This window comes from Macaca mulatta, chromosome 1 (genome assembly GCF_049350105.2).
Source record: "Macaca mulatta isolate MMU2019108-1 chromosome 1, T2T-MMU8v2.0, whole genome shotgun sequence".
In the NCBI taxonomy this organism is placed as follows: domain Eukaryota; kingdom Metazoa; phylum Chordata; class Mammalia; order Primates; family Cercopithecidae; genus Macaca; species Macaca mulatta.
In genome coordinates this window covers 53,664,681-53,684,769 of record NC_133406.1, presented here as the reverse complement: position 1 = coordinate 53,684,769, position 20,089 = coordinate 53,664,681, and the positions used below count along the sequence as shown (strand labels likewise).

The window sequence follows — 20,089 nt, the reverse complement described above, 5'->3', positions numbered from 1 at the left end:
ATGAGTAATACAAAACAGATAGCTAGAATAATTTATTTGAGTTATATTGCAGTGTAAACATATTTTACTTGATTCTTCATGTATTAGCTCTGACAGATAGGAAATTTATTTCAAACCCCTGGGTTCAATTTTTCAGTCTTTTACTTTCTCCCTAATCTTTAATAAAATAATATTTTAAAAAGTCATACTAGCAAAACATGAGGTAATAGATATCATTGACCATTTATTAAAAAGGACACTTTGCTAATAATTATCCTGATGCCATTTGAAACGGCATCTTCATGTATTCTGTATCTTGCTGCAATTGATCTAGCATTAATCAATTATAATGCCCAGGAAAACTGATGTTCATTCATTTTGGTCAAGGACAAAATGTGAAACTGTGTCAAGTCATTGGAGGATTCTTTTTTTATAAATATCCTATTCTTAAATTTTACTATGCATATCTACTTCCATTTAGGCATCCTGAATATTAACAAATCTCAATGTATAAAGTATGCACAAGAGGGATTTTTAGCACATATAATGAAGTCAGAAATTTATAGTTTATTTTTTGGTTAAATCTCTTGCCTTCCAAATTTCTTTTTTTCTGCTTTCTTCTTTTCTTCATGAGTATTTTTAACACAAAGTTAAAATTGCTGGCATATTTCAAGCAACATTATAACCTTCAGAGAAAGAGAAACAAGAGCTGTATGCTTTTTTAAAAAAAATGTAGTCTTAAATAGACAAGCATTGCCAGTAGATTATATTGCATATAATGACAATGACAGTTATTTGACATTGTGTGTGACGTGTGCATGAATAATCATTTGTATATGTATCAAAGTAGTAATTTGAAATAAGATGGAGCAAAGCGTTCTGTTATCATTTAATCATATGCTACATTAAATGGGTATATAAAATATTTAAAAATCAGAAAAATTATGTTTATTTAAATTACAACAATTTAGAACAATACAGTTATTTTCACTTGTTTTCTTCACCATTTTCTCTTACAGTTTTCATACAGATTTGAAATATCATTTAAAAATTGATGTATCTAAATAATATAAACACAACACTTTACTGTTTTATGCAGTATATCAACTATACTCATGTCTTTCGTTTTCAAAAGCAAAACACATTTACATGTATTCCACTTGCCTTTAAAATTGATACAAATAAAGTGAAATTATCATCATCCTTTTGTCAGAATGAAAATTCTCATTTGTAGTGGATAAATTAATAGGATCTATCATAAGAATAGCAAATGAACGTAGCACTCTCATATCAGTGAATAACCAGTAAAAACTTACCCCAATGCAAATACTACATGGGTTTCTTTGGATGCCACTTTTTTCCTTCCTGTAGGGGGTGATTTTAAGCAAGCAAGGATAAAGTCATGAGGTGTGTTAGGTGAGGGAGTAGAAATTAGTGAAAGTGATTTGTGTCCTGAAATACCTGGAGTGTTATCAAGTAGCCCTAGCCTACCTACTCCTTTTTGATTATTTCCTTGGGTAAGCAATGCATACTTACACAACAGCGTGGGAATAACTTTCATAGAACTATGTGTGCAAAGCATTGACTGCATCAGCTTAGTTTTGCTGCTTTTTCTCATATATTATTTCTTTTGATGTTCACAAAACTGCAGGACAAGTTTTATTCTTTCAGTTTAGTAAATAAGAAACGAGCTCTCAGAAGGTGTCATATATAAGAATCAAATAGCTAATGATTGTTTTGTTAGGACTTAAATCAGAATCATATTATCCCCCATCGAATTATCTTTTCACCATATTGCATCTATTGTGGCAAATTTAGTAAGCACTTCAAGGATGGCAGGTGATTTAAAAGCTTCTTTATCCCCCAAACAACTCTGGAGTTTAGTGTTAGAATGTCTGTTTTTCAGATGCAAAACTGTAACTGAGATAAAATAAATTATTTGCTCAAGAAGTTAGTGGTGTTCTAAAATTGTGCATGTGTTTCAGGCTGCAAAGTCTCTATCATACATTTTTTCTGTTGCAAGCATTCACTGGAAAAGTGGAAGTTTATAAAACTGAAAATTGTATAGCCCTATAAACAAGTCTTGAATTCTTTCATTAAACCTGGGCTGTGAACAGAGGCAATCACACACGGGAGTGTGGCAAACATTTATAGGAATATATAAAATATTAATTCATTAATTAGTAATTTGACTTTAACAAGTTGAAATTTCGTTTATTACTTCATGTGCATCATAAAATAATTATTAAAGCATGAAGTAATCAATATTTAATAGGCAGCCAAATTTATCTTTCCAAGCATTACTCAATATTTTTTTCAATAAAGTGTATATTTTAAAAATTTTAAGCTCTGTCCACGTGCAGCAGCTCATGCCTTTAATCTGAGCACTTTGGGAGGTCAAGGCAGGAGGGTCACTTGAGTCCAGGAGTTCAACACAAGCCCAGGCATATGGCAAAACTGTGTCTCCACTAGAAATACATAAAGTAGCTGGGCGTGGTGTGACCCTGTAGTCACAGCTACTTAGGGGTGTGAAGCAGGATAATCGTGAACCCAGGAGGCAGAGGATGCAGTAAGCCGAGACAGCGCCACTGCACTCCAGTCTATTTTGAGTTATTAAATTAATTACATTAATTTTTAAAATATATATATATAAAATAAATATATGCCACATATATAGTTAATATCACATATTAATTATATATGTGATATATGTTTATTTTTTAGTGTGTGTTTGTGTATATATATAAGACTAAAATCCTCTTTGGCCACTTTTCGGAGCCATTGTTTACTGTTAAGACTTCAGAGCCATAATTTTTTCCCTCCAAATTTCTTGAACGTTGAAATATCTACCAGGTAACACTGTTGCATTTTCTCAGAAATCTGGAAGCACAGAACAATAATGACAATTTACCCACATTCATGTTTTGAGTATTATTCCATTTTAAATGCATATATATGTGCAGATATATGTATTACTATTTGTATACATATCATCTAAGGGTATGTGTGTGTATGTGTTTAATCACCCTCCATTCGTCAACTGAGGAACTATTTGTATCACATAGAGAAACATAGAGGAATAATTTTTTATATTGTTAAGGTGGACCTTAACATTTTTATTGTGAATTCCTTATTATTTCTTTTACCGGGTGTTTCTTTTCTGCTTTCCCAAACCTTCGCTGAGTAAATTTTTAAGTAAATATCTGTCTTGAAGTAACTCTTCTTAAATGGATAAATGAGGTCCTGTGTCTTTTATATGGCCTCACACAATTGTGTACTTTATGTTTATACATTTACCGTAATTATAATTTTCTATTTATTTGTGATAATTTAATTAATATCTTAGTTTCTTCCTAATATGACATTTGTGAAGGTAGACGCAATGTCTACTTTTGCCCACTTTTTATCTCTTTGTGCTTAAGTCAATATCTGAAATATATTAATACATATTTTTAAGTGAAATAATTAGGGCTAATTCCCAGTTCATTTTTCTCTTCTCTCTGAAACTTTATAATAAACATTTTACCATGGAGTTAAATATGTTTAACTTAAATTGCACATGTAAATGTTGTGATATTTTTAATAATACAGAGCTCTTTATTTGTTCATACTCATTTTAGATAATATTTTTGCATTTCATTTTATTCTGGCTTTACCTTTCCAAGAAAGATATTTTAGCTCTGGAGTATATATTGTTAGTCTGCAGATGACACTTCATTTTATGAGGCTAACTTGCAACAACCTTCACAACCTAACAAGCCCTTTTTGTGTTCAGTATCAGAAAAGTTTTAGAAAAGTTTAATAGTTAGGTATTACACATAAAGGTCTCAAATATCTCTTTCCATATCCTTTGACTCAATTTTCTTTCATGTTATGTTTAATAGTATTAGATATGGTATCAGTTATACCAACATTATATGTTAAACTAGTTGAGTTTTAAGAATGTGATGGTTTAGCCTAACAAGGATATATCGATTTAGTTTTGAATCTGTGTGGCCAATTCTTACTTTTTCCTGAGTGTCATCAGGAAAATTGCTTGTTGTCTCCGTTTCCTCATCTTTTATATGAAATTAATAAGGATCACTAGTTAATGTTGGGATAGATGAAATTGGAAATAATTAAAATATATGTATTTTTGTTTGTGTGTGTACATCCTGGTGGATAACAGACCTTTACAAATGGTAAGAATAATAGGTATTAGTACAGCTTTAAATAAGACATTAATAACATTGATAGTAATGTAGTAATGACATTTTAAAAAGAGAATGTCAGATAAGTAGTGAATACAATGAAATTTGTAAGACCTACTATTCCTTTACCTAACACACACGCATACACACACACACACACATACACACACACATTTAGAACTAAAGCCTCTAAAGAATAATAGTACTTTCAGCATAGAAGTATAGTCATCCTCACCTGGTTACTTAAGTAAGGTGTCCTGTAAAGGGTTACATTGTTAATATTTGAAGTCACTTTTCCAGAAGAGCTATTTTCTCCATTCAGTAGACTTAAAAACATATGCACCCATTCATAGCTATAGTGGATGTTTAGGATTTAAAATGCAAAATAGATATTATTTAGAAGTTCTTGCTTGCAATTAAAAGGGTAGAAGAGAGGCAGAATCCATCTTCCCATCTTTTTGGCTCTTTCTGCTAGTAAGCAGAGTTAGGAAATTTTGAGTTTTATCTGTGACAGTATTCCATTGTTCATTCTCTGGTCTTGGTTTGTTGTCTATGCAATGTCAGTGGTATATCCATGTATGTTCTTTATTTCCCGGATTGAAGATATTGTTTTGTGTCTATGAACTGATGCCTTCAGTGGTCTCAGAGGTATCTCTGGCAGGCCAGTTTTTCATGATCATGGGATCATTCTAAGGTAACTTCAGCATTTCCAATAATTTGGTAACACGCAGTTCTCCATATTAGTTTTTTTTTTCTTAGATTACTTCAAGTAGTTTGTTTCCTTCCTTGGACTGATTTTTGCTGCTATGAGTCTTGTGAGGAACTCTGTAACCTTCTAGCTTTCTTTCCTCTTACCTTTAATCTTATGTATTAACATATTAAGTACAGTGATTCTTAGAAAAGGCATGTATTATTTGCCACCTCCCAAAATTATACACAAAATTCAATTTATAAAACTTGAAGTCTAATTGCAATATCGTCATTTTTATTTACTCTTTTTACCTAGTAGCAATAAAGAATTCAGGGCAAAATTTAAGTGTTTGAAAAAAGAGTCTGTAATAGTTTTTATTAAATATTTTGAAAAAAGGATTTACTCTGCAAGTTTTTTTCATAGCATTTATTATCTACATTGCTGGTCCTCAATCATAATATTATGAGATGTATTACAGATTACATATAACGAATGATAAGGTGCTTAGTATTTTGATTGTGTAGCTTTGCAAAATTAGAGAGGTTTCAAAGTTTTCCACTCATTGACGCCACTCTTGCTCATTTTGTTGAAGCATTATTTTTTAAATAGTGGTGGAAGTGGAAGGCATATATCTTGAATACTAGTACTTAAGCATTATGGGCCAGCTAACTACAGAACTGTGACAGAACTCTTTGGGAACATTAAAAATGGTAATTTCAAGTTAGTTTAGTACTGATATTGCCATGGCTGTAGGTTGGATTTGTGCACAGTATACATTTTTAGGTTCAAGAAATATTTATTGAGCTTCTACTCTGCAGGGTAGAGATGGTGCAATGATGAAACAGATATAAACCTGGCCTCAAAGACAGTTTTAGCATGGATGATGGACATCAACCAGCCAAATGTACAACTTGTTATATATTAATAACTGTTACAGTTATTAACAGTTATTTGAAATTACTAGCAATTAATTAATTGTTTTTTTTGTTTTGTTTTTGTTTTTTTTTTTTTTTTTTGAGACGGAGTCTCGCTCTGTCGCCCAGGCTGGAGTGCAGTGGCGTGATCTCGGCTCACTGCAAGCTCCGCCTCCTGGGTTTACGCCATTCTCCTGCCTCAGCCTCCTGAGTAGCTGGGACTACAGGCGCCCGCCACCGCGCCCGGCTAATTTTTTGTATTTTTAGTAGAGACGGGGTTTCACCGTGGTCTCGATCTCCTGACCTTGTGATCCGCCCGCCTCGGCCTCCCAAAGTGCTGGGATTACAGGCGTGAGCCACCGCGCCTGGCGATTAATTAATTGTTTAATCATATGATTGGGAAATTGAAAGTCTCAAAGGTTAGGAAACATTTTCTTTATCATGGGCCATTTAAACTGAGATTTTAGGGAATGAGTAGAAAGATGATGTTGAATGAAGGAGAGGAGAGCTTTGTCCAAGCATAGGGAATAATATGTGCTCTATGTAAATTCATATTGGAAAGAAATGAGGCAACTCTAACAACAAAAAGAGGACTTGTTGCTGTATTATAAAGATCACAGGAGCAGATTTAAAGAATTCAGTTATAAAAGCAATGTGGAGCTATTGGAGGTTTCAAGGAGAAGAATGACATTGTAGAAGACTACGTGCTCGCAAACCAGATGTTCTCGATAAGTCCTGCTCTTGCAAACAAAGCAGGACGTTTCTTCTCTGCAAACAGGAAGAACACAGGAGTCAGCCGCAAGCAGCAGACTGGGAACTGGTCAATGTTTAAGCATCTTGAGAAATCAGAAAGTTAGGGAAAGGTCAGAAAAACAACTCATGACATAAAAACAACTTGTGTCATAAAACAACTTGTGCCTTGTGACGTAGTAAAATTCCATAAGCGTGTATAAAATAAAACAGAGCGTGCTGCTTGGGGCGGCCGCCATGTTTGTCTTGTCCTGTGTTGTCTTGTGTGTTCATTCCTTTGCTTAGGAAACACGCGGACCCCAACATGACATAATTAGTTTTGGATTTTAGAAAGATACTTAGGATGGAAAATTGATTAGAGGAAATTTGTAGGAAGACTAATTATGTTGCCATTTTCTTAATCCAAGCAAAAGGTGATAGTAAGCTGGATGAGGGTATTGGTAGTGTGTATCAGCTGAAAGATGTCAGAGAAGTGTTGTATGGATATTATTCAAAGTTCTATTACTGTAAATTTTATCAAAGAAAAAGCATCAATTTTAATCTCTAATGTGACCAAATCATATTTTTCCAGACTATTGTCATGTGCACTGAATCAAAACAAATGAAAAGTTGAATTATTTGTGTTGTGATGTTGTTCAGCTTAGAGCTAAGATAAGAATTTTCAAATTTACTTCATTTGAGAATAAAAATATTTTTCAAACAAAAATAACAAAATAAAGGTAGCTGGCATAATCACTAATCCTTTTTAAGTAAACAATAATGTGATTCTTGTTTGTGTAATGTGTAGGGAGAAGGAAAACCCGGCTGGGTTTTCTGATTTATTGAAACTCTTTTGAAATTCAACAAGTAGGATTAACATTATTGAAAGCCTAAGGTGTCTAGAGAGTTTGTGTAGTCTAGCATGGAGACTTTGCTTGTCAGATGTCTCAACTACAGTGAAAGGTAACACTAGCATGACAGAAATGGTACTTGTTGAACATGTTTATAATGCCCCTGGGATGAGATGTCTAATGCAGACATAACTACACAATTCCCTTCCTGAGTTATTTGTTTCTAACATTAGCGTTTTCAGGAAACTAGACAGTTTTTCAATGTAATTTTTCTTAAAGTTCCAATTAACCACATAATTAATGAAAAATATTGAGAATATGTTTTAGCACTTTTAACTTACAAAAATCAATGTGGTGTGTTTGCTTATAGCATGTGTTTTCTTTTTATTTAGTAGCAGCTAACAACTTCTATATTGTCACATTAAAATTGTTGATATCTTTACTGGAGACATTCTCCGTGTTTATCACAGTCTCTATAGTTATAACATATTGCAAGAAGGCTGTTAGAGCTTAGAAATACGTTGATTGTAGTTCTCCTTATGTAGAGATTTTGATATAGATTACTAAAAGGAGTATATCGTAGTGTGTGATCTGATGTGTGATCACCATAACAACAGTAAACAAAAAAGCAATCATGAGAAGTTGAAGCAAAAAGCTGGGTTCTTAAGTTTAAGAAAGTTTAATCTATCAAGATTTAAAAAGCAAACACTGATTTTTAGAGTCACAGTTCAGAAAATTAGAGAGATGATGAAATGGAAAGTTCTTTGAGCAATGTTATAATTTGCTGCTCTTCCTATTTTTTAAGCCATGACTAGCAATAGACTGGGGGTTTTCTTTGAGGAGATTGGTTTAGAATGTCTCTGGATTCAAGAAAATGGACACATTTTAAGATGAGGGTGAAGTGCTGGAATGAATGAGGATGTAGAGCAACAGAAACTCTCATTCCTTGCTGGTGGGCAAGCAAAATGGCACAGCCACTTTGGGAGACAGTTTGGCAGATTTTCACACAACTAAATATAACCTTATCATATGACCCAGTAACCTTACCGTATGATCATCCTCCTTGGTATTTACCTAAAGGAATTGAAAATTCCTCTAAAAATGGATGTTTATAGTAGCTTTATTCATAATTGCCAAAACTTGACAGATAAACTGGTACCTTCAGACAATGGAATATCATTCAGTATTAAAAAGAAAGGAGCTATCAAGCCATAAAAAGACATTCAGGAATCTTAACTGCATATTGCTAAGTGAAAGAAGCCAATCTGAAAGAACTACAAATATCAGGAGTTTGGGGAGAGAAAGATGATTTTTAGGGCAGTGAAGCTACTCCGTATGGTACTTTAATAGTGTACACAGGTTCATTATATATTTGTCGAAACCCATAGAATGTGCAACCCCAAAATGGACCCTAATGTAAACCACTGACTTTGAATGATAATGATGTACCAATGTAGGTTTATCTATTCTACCAAATGTACCTCTTTGGCGGAGGATGTTGATTAAGGAGCTATGCACATACCGTGGTAGAAGGTATACGAGGACGTCTCTGTTCCTTCCTTCAATTTTTCTATAAACCTAAAACTTCTCTAAAAAATAAAGCCTATTAAAAAATAAAAACAGGAGGAAGAAATGAAATATATACCGCTGGTTGAGATATAGTTTGTCATAAAATAATAAAGAAAACGCCAGTGAACCAACAAATTTTACACAAAAGTACACTGACATTTCCTGAATACAATTTATAAACTCATTATTTAAATATACATAGTTTATTCCACTATAAATTTAGTCATTTTAATAAATCTCTTGCTTTTTAATTTTATTATATAAGCTCTTAGTTTCATTACTGAGTCAAACACTTTGAGGAGAGTTAGCTAAATTGGACAAATGTACTTGAAAATAGTAGACAAATATTTTATACCCCAAATGAAAGTCAGAAAAAGAGAAGCCCTCACAAAATGGTCATTGAGTAGTGTGCATTTTTTTGAGCATTCTGTCATTTGCATGCTGTCTTTATATTGCTCATGCTCTTTTTCTTTTTTGTTTAAGGCAACCAAACTACTGTGGCTAAAAATATAGTTCTTTCTCAGTTAATGTACCCTGATGAGGTCTTCTGAAATATATCTGCTATAGGTCTCTGTCATTGCTCATGTTTCCTTTTTGTAGTTGGCTATATTTTATACACCTCTGATTTTCCACACAAAGAGAACTACTTATAGATTCAGTGCTACAGAAATCTTCCCCTCTTTATGGCTCTAGTACTCTAGCTATCAAATTTCTTTAATAGTTAATATACAGAAGTAGGTACACATAAAAAATGAAACTTAACACAAAGGCAGATAATTATTTATAGATAATTCATCAACTGTGATGCAAATATCTAGAGTGCTATTAGATATAAAATACTGTGTTGTAGGCCGGGCGCAGTGGCTCACTCCTGTAATGCCAGCACTTTGGGAGGCTGAGGCAGGTGGATCACAAGGTCAAGAGATTGAGACCATCCTGGCCAACATGGTGAGACCCCATCTCTACTAAAAATACAAACATTAGCTGGGCATGGTGGCATGTGCCTGTAGTCCTAGCTACTCGGGAGGTTGAGGCAGGAGAATCACTTGAACTGGAAGGTGGAAGTTGCAGTAGCAGAGATCACACCACTGCACTCCAGCCTGAAAACAGAGTGAGACGCTGTCTCAAAAAAAAAAATAATAATAATAATAATGCTGTAAACTACCTTGAAAACAGAAGCTCTTATTTGGAAATGTCATGGGAATTCAATATTTAATGTATTTTCTAATATTTTCCACTTTATTTTATTTCAATTATGTAGTAGAAATGTAATGAATCTATTTTCTGCAATCCCATAAATCTTCCCAAGTCTGCTCCTGTATGGTAGCATGCCATCCAAACGTGATTACTTTCTCTTATGCCATGATGTGAAAGAATTTCACTAACACTGAACAATGGATTGATGTCTTTAGAGCCATTCTTACGTAAATCATAACTCCCAGGTGGCTTGAAAATAATGACAAGTTATTTTGGCAATTATTACAAGAAATTCTTTTAATATTTTTAAAAATACGTTTGTAACAAATGGAAGAGATCCTTGAGAAGACTAAATTGAAGAAAAGTTGTATCATGTACATTTTACTTGTTTAGTACTGCTGTACACATTCTGCTTAGAAAACACCCATTTACAATGTCTCCATAGAGTAGTATCAAAAATATAAAACATTTAGTGATAAATAATACAAAATATGTGCAAGACCTGTATAATTAAAAGTATAAAATATTGCTGAGAATATTAAAAAGATGTAAATAAATGGAGAGAGACACTGTGTTCATAGATTATAAGATTCAATATTGTTTAGATGCCAAAGCTCCTGGTAGTAAGTGTTGTGTTTGTTTATGTTTTTGAAAAATGTGGGAAGCTGGTTCTAAAATTTATATGCAGATGTAAAATTGGAGGACTTATACTATGTGAATTCAACACTTATCATAAAGCTATAGTAATTAAGGCAGACAAATAAGTCAATGGAATAGAACAAAGAGTAGAGAAACCAATCCACACATATATGCTCAACTGATTTATGGCAAAGTTACAAAGGCAATTTAGTGGCGAAAGGGTAGTCTTTTCAATAAATGGAACTGGAACAATTGCATATTCATATGTAAAAGTATACTTTTGATCTATTACCAAGCACCAAGAGCAAAAAATAAATAAAAATGGATTGTAGACCTAAATGTAAAACTTAAGGTTATAAAATCTCTAGACAAAAACATAAGAGAAAACTTCTGTGGTTTTGAATTAGCCAGTGATTTCTTAGATGTGATAATAAAACCACGATCTACAAGGTAACATATTTACAAATTTGACTTATTTAGTCAGTTTTAAGAGGATGGAAAAAGAGGCTGCAAACCAGGAAAACCGATGTGCAAATTACACATCTGCAAAGGCTTAAATGTAGAATATTTCACAAAACCTCAAAATCCCATAACAATGGAACACACAATCCACTTTAAAGTGTGCAAAATATTTGGGTAGACACTTTTTTTTTTTAATACTTTAAGTTCTAGGGTGCATGTGCACAACATGCAGGTTGTTACATATGTATACATGTGCCATGTTGGTGTGCTGCACCCATCAACTCGTCAGCACCCATCAACTCGTCATTTACATCAGTTATAACTCCCAATGCCATCCCTCCCCCCTCCCCCCTCACCATAATAGGCCCCGATGTTATATTCCCCTTCCCATGTTTCAGTGATCTCATTGTTCAATTCCCATCTATGAGTGAGAACATGCGGTGTTTGGTTTTCTGTTCTTGCAATAGTTTGCTGAGAATGATGGTCTCCAGCTGCATCCATGTCCCTACAAAGGACACGAACTCATCCTTTTTTATGGCTGCATAGTATTCCATGGTGTATATGTGCCACATTTTCTTAATCCAGTCTGTCACTGATGGACATTTGGGTTAGTTCCAAGTCTTTGCTATTGTGAATATTGCTGCAATAAAGGTGACATTTTAAGGAAGATAAACTGATGGCTAGCAAGAACGGGGAAAGATGCTCAATATCAGTATTTATGAGGGAAAAAAATTAAAATTACAATGAGATACCACTACAAACCTATCAGAATGGCTGAAATTAAACAGATTTACATATCATGTGTTGACAAAGGTATGGATTAACTGGAAGTTCTATATTTTGGTGTTGAGACTGAAAAATGATATCACCACTTAAAAATGCCTAGTAGTTTCTAAAGAAGCCAAACATTTGCTTACCGTATAATCCAGCAAGTATACAACTGAGTTTTTACACAAAACAGATTTAAAAATAAGACTTGTACATAGATGTTTATAGCTGTGTCCATTATAATAGCCAAAAAATGAAAGAAAGAAAAAACAAAAGTCCATCAAGAGGTGGATGGACAAACATGATACATTCAACAAACTATGGTACATTCATATGATGGAGTGTGGCTCAATCATATAAAGGAATGGTCTACTGACATGCACAAAAACATAGATGAATCTCAAAATAGTTGTATCAAGTAAAAACTGCTACATTTTGTAAAGAAAAAATTATATGATTCATTTATATAAAATTCTAAATAATGCAAATTTACCTTTAGTGACAGAAAACAGTTCAGTACTTGCTTGGGAATGGAAGGTAATGATGAGGGGTAGAAGGAAGGGTTTATAAAGCAACAGAAGGAAAATTTTGGTGGGGGCTGGTGATGCATACATTCATTATCTTGATTGTGGTGTCAAAATTCATCAAAATTTTATGCTTTAAAACATATAAAATTTATTAGATGTCAATTATACTTCAATAAAGCTCTTCAATTTTTATAAAATCACCATGTTGCTAATGACTTCCATATTAAGAAGCACAGCTCCAGAAGTTTGTTATTCCTTTCAAATCTTGCTCTGATCATTCTACTATAGAATTTTTTATGTCTATCTTTAATGCGAACAGAATTTTAGTGTCAACTTTGTTATTTTCTCTGCCTTGACAAATGCTTTATTATACAACCAAACTTCCTAAAATAATGGTCCTAGCTTGTTATTCCAAACAAAACATATCCTTTTCTATGTAGATTCTTTTTTATATAGCTGAAAACATTATAGCTGAGAAGAGTCTTCATAATATTGGAATATAGTATATTCATTTTATAGATGGGGAAATTGAGGTTTGGAAAGACTGACTTACCTATGTTATCAACAAAAATGATGCTATTGCTGGAATCCACTTCTCCATATTCTTTGTTCAAATTTTATTTTAGATTTTCTTTTTTTTCACTAAACCACACAGATTCCATATGTCCTCTTCTTGAAGCCCTCCAACACCTCTTGAGGGTGGATCTTTCCTACTTACCCAACCTTATTTATCCTTGCTTTCAAATATTTAAGCCTATTATGTGTGTTATAAATATCATCTCCTCTCTAGTTCTAACATTGTTGTCCGTATTTTACGTTATGGACACCCATTGCCTTTGTGTGTTGTATCTTTTCTCCATACTTTATTGTATTTTCTGCCTATCTCCTTAGTTTTGTTCATTTGCAATTGGGTCTTAGTGTAGGTCAGTGCCAAATACTGCTTTCCCAAAATAACTTGTCTCCTCTTCTTCCATAATACAAGTATTGTAGTCAAGTACTTGACTACTCAGATATACCCTATTATACACCTCTTTCTCCATTAAATGTAAACCCATTATTAAGTTCTCACTTAGTCCATTTTGGCTGCTATAACAAAATACCATAACCTGGGTATCTTATAAACAACATGTATATATTCCTCAGTTCTGGAGGCTGGGAAGTATAACATAATGTGTTGGCAGATTCAGTGTCTGGTGAGGGTCCTGATCCTTACAGAGGGTGTCTTTTTACTGTTTCCTTACATGGTGGAAGGGGCTAGTTGGTTCTCCACAGTCTCTTTTATAAGGACACAAATCCCAGTCATTGGGGCTCTTTTTCATAATTCAGTTATTTTTGTAAAAGTCCCATCTCCTAACATTATCATTTAAAGGTTAGGATTTGAGCATATGAATTTGGAAGGGAGACACACACGTTTAAACCATAGTAAGTGCTCACCCACGGAATTGGTGGAAGTGTCCCACTTCCTTGGTAAAGCCTGCCTTCAAATGATAATAGGCTTTCCCAAACTCTTTTCTTTTAAGGGGGAATGTGCATATATCAGCCTATCTTTGTCCTTGACAATGGTAATACTCAAGGAAATGGGAAAGTTAAAATCTGTGAAGTATTCCTATTTCTGAAAAACCACATGAAATATAATTCACTTGCTTAAAATGCTGTGAGAATAACAAACTGCTTCTTCCCCACCCCCAATAAGGTACTGCATTATTGGTACTGCTTTACTTTACCCAATTAATACAAGGCCAGAAGTCCTTCACCTTGTGGACTCAGCTTCTTTCTCTGCAAGGACCAATCATTAATGGGCCTAATAGTACAGTAATGGCCCCATTTTCTCCAGTAACTACAACTGGAAATCAGGCTTATTGCCCTAAACTTGAGGAGGGTCCTCAGCTTAACTATGCCAATAAACTATGTGCTTACGAAGATTCCATCTTTTGGAAAGTAGTGGAGTTTAGAGATTTGCATTAGAATTTCTTAAAATCTTCCTTCTAGATGAGAGCTATTAGGTGAATTATTTAACTTCCCTATTGTATTGTCTTGTAAAACAAAAAATACTTATGTAGATAAAATGTGAGAATGTAATAGAATTTTGGAAAAAGTTAAGTTAAATTTACTTTTCCTGTTGTCTTAGAGTTTTAATTGATGTCCCTGTATTGATGATAATGGATGTTAAACAGTCACACATTCAAAAGAGTGATGCTGGTGCATCCTGCTAAGACTCTAAAAAGTGGCCAACAATATGTTCTAGACTCTCCAATCCATCCCCTACTTCCAGCCTATGTATGGGAGAAAGCTGGAGGGCCATGATAGGGTTTGATTAAAGTCAGGAGTTCTTTGAAAACAGACATTTGTGTAACAGAGAATATGATGGTGTTTTCTACTCCCAGCCATTGGAGAGGGGAAAAGGACGATAATTCCCACATGCCAAACCCAGGACCATGGGAGGATTGGTGCCATTATAAAATCCCAGGAGAGTGAGAGATATTTAACAGTGTTGATATGTATCCCTCAGATTTTGGAAGGTAAAAATCTGGTGTCTGACTCGTTCAAAAGAATCAAAATTTAGAAGATAACGGGAGGTCTTCTGATAGCCTAGGAGTGAGGAATCAGTGCAAGGAGAGTTAAGCCGCAGTCGACTACAATAAACTCAAGCTGTGTTAGATCCATTTTGAAAAGACCTGACCAAGATGCATACCTGAAAGGTCATGTGTGTGGGCAAACTGCTTGTTTTATGAACACAGTGTTTCAATTTTTTTTTTCCTTGATGGCTCTTTATAGATAAATTTTATCCCAATGAAATAAAATAGAAAGAGATCATTTACAGGTTTCTTAGTTTAGGTTAACAATCAACTTGCAAATTAAAGGTAAGGTGTTGAATCAGAATAATACTTGATCATAAAAATAAAATAATGATACCAAATTTCTATGTCTGACATGATGCTGATTCCTAATATAAACAGGGAATTCATGTTTGACTCTCAATTACCATCACATAGTAGTGTAAATCCTTTAACAGAAACAGACTTTGTAAGTTTCACTTAATACTTATTTTATCTTTGGTTTAAAAATTAATCAGTTACTATTTTTCTACTGTTAATATTTTTGATAAATGGCAAAAATGAGTCAGTTTTTGCAAGATAAATAGTTGTTATTTCAAAAAGAAAAGGAACTTGAAGTTAGGAATAATTTTGTGATACTTTTCATATCATTCACAGTAGAATCACTGAGGATGGTTCAATAATAAAGAGCTTGTTGATTCAATGGTCTGTGGAATTGCATCAGCCTTTCATCTCATATTGATGTTAATTTCGTGCCAAGATGATTCACATAAGAAGCCATGCACATGATTTTGTCTCTAATTTTGGTTCTGAGCCAAGTAATAAAACATTGTGCATCCAATCTTATCACTAGCATAATGGTAAATATTAGCTGTGAAATAAAAAAAAATTAATATCATTAATTTTAGAGATCATGATCTGCAGTATAAAAATATTGCTTTAATTAATCAAATTGTATTTCAGACAATGTGAAAATACTTTCACTTCAACGGCATGAAGATTACATAGAAGAAAAAGCCAGATGCAAGTCCTTATTTTTCCTCATTCATTGAATTTATTTTCACTAAGTTATTTTTAAAAAATGGGTATGTATTAGGCATTTATATTTATGGGGTTTATGCGATATTTTAATACAAGCATAAGTTACTATTTTTTAAGAAGTGAAAGAGGAGAAAAATTAACACTAAAAGTGTTCCTGGTAATTTTCACAGAAACTTTATTCAAGACACGTAATAATCTTACAAGCAAGCCTTTATTATCTCTGTTTTTATAGACAAAAAATTCTAAGTGTCATAGGTTAAACGATTTCACCAATTCAAAAAGGTAGTAAGTGATTTAGCAGGACTAAACATTTTTTCCAGATTCTAAATAGTGTGTATGATTTTCCCATAAATATTACGTATTCTTGAAGCTAAAGAGATTGTGGAGATAAAAGTGACTCCATCTTGATCTGCCATGTTGATTTCTGATTAACTCTGGTCCCATGAATGCCTCCTGATTCTTACTTTATTTACCATCCTTATAATTCTTACACTTTAAGGACTTTAGTGTAAGAAATGTCAGTCTTGATGCTATTGCACGAATTATAGGCTGTGATACGCATAACATTCTTGCCAGTTCTGGAGAGTTGTCTGTAATCGTCTTGCTGAAGCACTGTACCTTTTTTCCCTATGGCATATAAGCCTATGGAATAAGCATAGGGAATATATTCCCTGTGGAATATACGTCTCGGAAGTGACAGTGTAGAGATCTACCTGCCTTGTGGCCTCCCAAGGCCCCACTTCTGTCTCTAAGTTCCCACATTAAAACATCTTTAACTGACAAACTGGATATGTCTGCCTCATTCTTTGGTTTCTAGGTTCCTATGGTGTTTGGGGGCCACTTTGCACACGTGACCCTTTCACAGAATGGAGATATAAATGGGAATAAAGCTACAATCATAATTTAGGAATAATCAATATCTCTACAGGCAAAAGAAGGTAGAACTTCAATTGTTCCTTAGAACAACATGGACTGGTGTTTTCGAAAAAGCAAAGTGGAAATGATCAGGCAGCAGGGACTCTATGCAGAAAAAAGTAAGAAGCAAAGAAGAATTTCTCAGAAAAGGAGATTTGAAGCACAATTGTCATCAGTTCATAGAATTTTGAAGGTAAATAGCTTAACGTTTATCACCTTACCCCTTCCCCAGAGTTCCAACCGCATATCACTGATACCCAGAAAAGTGATATTAGCTTTTACTCACCAGTGTCTTAGATATTCCATACCTTACAGTCCACTAAGAGCAAGTGTATCTCATATGCTGCTTTTATTTTTAATATATGGAGATCATGATCTTACTAGTTGGCAGCACAATGCATTTTGATATGCAGCATAGGGAATAATTGTCCATTTGGCTGTCTATTATTATCTCATTCACAGTTTGCTATGTAACATCGCTCAATGCCTTGTATGGCACTGCAACCTTCTAAGTAACTTTTGATCTTTTAATTTGAATTTCAGATTATTATTATTTTTACTCAGATATATTATGGTTCTTAACATTTTCCTCAGTAGAATGATACTTTATCATTTTCTCTTAATTATTTCTTAGTTCTCTATCTTGTTGAAACCAAGTATTTGAAATGCAGGTAAGTCCATAATTAAACTCTGTGTGCCTGAAAGTGAAGAATCAGGGCAATGACTTTGATATATTCAACTCTAATGTAAATTTCAGTAATTAGTCATGTGTATTTGTTTATCTAAGCACACGTAAACATAGAAAAGGTACAATAAAAAATATTATTTTAATCTTATGGTACCACCATCGAATATGTGGTCTGTCATTTATCAAAAGTCCTTATGTGGCACACAACTCGCAGGAAAAGAGACGAAGAGTTGTAAAGGTGTCTTAGTCAGCTACAGCTGCTATAAAAAAAAAAAATCCATGCACTGCTTATAAGCAACAGAAATCTATCTCTCACAGTTCTAAAGGTTAGGAAGTCTGAGATCAGGATGCTAGTATTGCCGGATTCTGGTGAGGGTCCTCTTCCAGGTTGCAAATTGTCAACTTCTCATGGTGTCCTCATGGGGCAAAAGGGGCAAGAGAGCTCTCTGACTTCTCTTTATAAGGAAACTAATCCTGTCTGTGAAGGTTCTGGCCTTTTAATGTAATCACCTACTGTAGGTGCCATTTCCCAATACCATCACAGTGGGGGTTAACATTTCAACATGTAAATTTTAGAGGGGTCACAAATATTTAGTACATAGCAAGGGGTGTATATTTTTGGCAAGGGTTACTTTTATTGCTATCGCAGGGATTAGTAAAAGCTATAATGTTATTGCTTTAATGCTGTAGTGTTTGTTGGTATTGGCTATGAATTATAGCATTTTGATTGTAGCACGTGTGAGCATTTTTATTGTAATATTGTGTGAACACAATTTCTGGACATTCCATAAATAAGACTTGATAGACAGTGATTCACTGTTCTGTTTGTTTGCTAGCACTAGTTAATAAAGTGTGTTTTATTTTGTTGATTTGAAGTAGAAGTTGGCTGATAGGACTTAGAAGGTGTCATTGAGTCACAAGTGATATCTAAGACTCTGGTTTAGCTGGAATGAGTGTTGCTACTGGAGGTAGAATAGGAGGAGGAGTGCTAGCCTAAATGTTAATGTTCATGGTGATGTTACTAGGACTGACCTACCCAAATAGTCAACAGTGTGGTTCCATTATCCCCATACTGACTCATGTTATTTTCCTGGTGTACAGATTGCATGCTGTTTTCAGTCATATCTTGTCAGTGATAGGGTATAAATTACCAAGACTAACATGATTCTGCAGTGGATGTGTAGTTACCACTAGCAAAGGTAAGAACTTTTCACATAAGAAGGAAGAACAACATAGTAGAGGTTAAAGTTGGAGGTCATCTTCAGCAAGAAGCAGGAGATCAGATTTTACCCTTGGTATCAACCAAATGATATTATCTGGTCTGGGGTGGGGGGCAATTATTTCTACATCATGTTGAATTTCTACATGTTGAATTTTCTACAAGAGACAAGAAAAAGATGAAATTATCCGGTGATATTCCTTTGGTGTCGGCAGTACTGCCAGGGCTCCCATGCAAATTGGTTTGCATTTTTCTGTGCAAACTAGCAACTGTGGTTGTGTCTATTGTGGGTGTATATACCAGCAGAGATATCAATGTCTCTCCAGGTGGTCTCCTTATTGGCTGTGAATTTAAATATGATGTACTTATGCCATAAAACTGTGAACTTAATATTACTAGGTCTGTGGTGAGTATTTTTAACCACTTGGAAGGCCATTGTCATCCAAGTTCTCTCAATAGGCCCTGTTTTAAGGCCCATATTTCTTTTATGATACATGTTCCTGTAAAATAGTAGAGTAAGTGAAAATACCAGGAAATATTAACGTGTAATGTTGATTGTTCAAATAACCAAGAGCACCTGCAAGGCTTCTCCCATGCTTATAGCTTATGACATTTACTAATGGCAGTTGGCAGGCAATTCAAGCGCCGGTATATACCAATCTGAACAAAGAGGGACATGCAATTGTCCACCAAACCAAACGAGCACATAGTCATTGACTCAGAAACATGTACTATGGCATATTTAACCACATGCTGGGGTTGCTTCTGCCAATCTGATTTTAAGTAACATAGAATAATACTCTCCCCTGTCCAAGTTCCCCTGCAAACTTCATTGATCATAATGAGCCTATTCCAATAACTCTCCGCATCCAACAATAATGTACAGAGACTGATATCATGCAAATATCTGGACAATGATAAATTGAGCCCATAACCGATTTAGTAGACCCAAGTGCTCATACCATACATGCTTATTTTACCCTAACCTTTACCAACACTGTCTGCAATTGCACCAAACTATAAAAACTTCCCTTCATAGAGACACAGAATAGAGGAAGTCTTGTGGGCCTGTAAGGCAATCAAATGGCTTTCCCTCATCAGACCCTGGACGTTATTTCCTGCACTTGGATTTGGATCAAAATTCCATTACCTTTT

At 34.2% G+C, this 20,089-nt stretch overlaps 1 long non-coding RNA gene across 1 annotated transcript in view; it reads left to right on the top strand.

The window, feature by feature from the left end:
• Positions 1 to 20,089, top strand: part of LOC114677709 (uncharacterized) — a 41,237-nt gene that overhangs the window by 9,280 nt on the left and 11,868 nt on the right. The window contains exons 2-3 of the long non-coding RNA XR_003729141.2: positions 16,035 to 16,156; positions 17,041 to 17,220. This is a non-coding gene — a long non-coding RNA (uncharacterized LOC114677709). The remainder of the gene's footprint in view (positions 1 to 16,034; positions 16,157 to 17,040; positions 17,221 to 20,089) is intronic.